We start from the raw sequence: 1,717 nt of genomic DNA, 5'->3' as shown, positions 1-1,717 counted from the left end.
GGCATATGCCCTTGACCGGAATCGAATCCGAGACCCTTCAGTCTGCAGGCCAATGCTCTATCCACTGAGCCAAACCAGCTAGGGCCAGGTAACTTTTTAATTTTAAGTTTGTTGACTTCTGACAAACATATACAGTCATGTAACTGTCCACACAGTCAGATAGAGAATGTGTCCATCACCCAAGCAGCAACTTTGCCTCTTAATCATCAATGCCCCAGCCCAGCCTCAGCCCCAGGCAATCACTCCTGTTTTCTTTCCCAATACTTTTGCCTTTTCCAGAATGTCTTATACATCAGATCATACAGTATGTGGCCTTGTGAGTCAAGCTTTCACTCAGCCTAATGCTTCCAAGGTTCATCCATGCCGATGCACATATTAGAAGTTTGTTCTTTTTCATTCTAAACAGTACAGGCACACCTTGGGGATACTGTGAGCTCGGTCTTTATGTCTAGGAAACAATATAAATACCTTAATTTAAAGTAGGCACCTGGCTGGTGTGGCTCAGTTGGGTGGGTGTCATCCCATGCACCAAAAGGTTGCTGGTTCAATTCCCATTCAGGGCACATTGCCTGGGTTTCAGGCTTGATCCTTGTCAGCAGGAAGCATGCAGGAGGCAGCCAATCGATGTTCTGTTCTCACACCAATGTTTCTCTTTCTCTCTCCCTTTCCCTTCCTCTCTCTCTAAAAATCAATAAAAATATTAATTTAAAAATGCTTACCATTATATGAGCCTGTTGGAAAAGTGGCCAATATAATTTCTCAGTGCAGGGTTGCCACAAATCTTCAATTTTTGTAAAAAATTCAGTATCTGTGATGCACAATAAAGTGAGGTGGGCCTGTGTTCCATTGGCAGGATGCACCATAGAGTGTTTATCCATACATTAGTTGATGGACATCTGGGTTGTTTCTAAGTTTGGGCAATTATGGATAAAACTGTGCTGAGTAGTTGCGTACGAGTTTTTTTTTAAGTTGGACATATGTTTGTATTTCTCATGGGTATAGACACCTGGGAGTGGGATTGCTGGGGCATCTGGTGTTTGTTTTTATGAAGTTACCAAACTGTTTTCCAAAATGACCGCACTATTTTACATGCTCACCAGTAGTGTATGAGCGTTCCAGTTATTCTTGACAACACTTGGGATTCTCTGGGGTTTTGGTGTTTGATTTGCATTTTCTGCAGGGAGCCTTTATACTAGAAGAATCCAGGTCTATCCATTTATAACTCAGGAACCTCTTGGACAAGTGAAAGCACTGCCTCCCTTGGGGTCTCAATGTCTATATCTTTAAAACAGGCACAGCAGAAATATAACCCCATCACCTATAATGAGCTTTAATGAGAAAATACACATACGGTACTTAGCTACTATTTATAGTGCATGGCACACATTAACACACTGAAAGTGTGAGCTCTAAGTATTGACTGCTGTTGTAATTATATCCTATATAATAAAGAGCTATTACACTAATTGGAACTAACAGCAGAACAACCGTCCGGACAAACTTCCAGATAAAGCTAGGGCAGAAAGGGCCAGCCGAGGCTATGAGGGGCTGCGAGGGCCAAGCCCCTTGCACAAATTTCATGCATCGGGTCTCTAGTGTGTAAAAAAATGCAAATGTAATGACAGGTAGCTGGTGCAGTATGTCATAGCATTCATCTAAGGCAGCGGTTTTCAACCTGTGGGTCGCGACCCCTTTGAGAGTCGAACAACCCTTTCAC

The sequence above is a fragment of the Myotis daubentonii genome, chromosome 12 (assembly GCF_963259705.1).
Source record: "Myotis daubentonii chromosome 12, mMyoDau2.1, whole genome shotgun sequence".
Lineage (NCBI taxonomy): Eukaryota > Metazoa > Chordata > Mammalia > Chiroptera > Vespertilionidae > Myotis > Myotis daubentonii.
The sequence above is the reverse complement of the archived record's forward strand: the minus strand, read 5'-3'. Positions refer to the sequence as shown.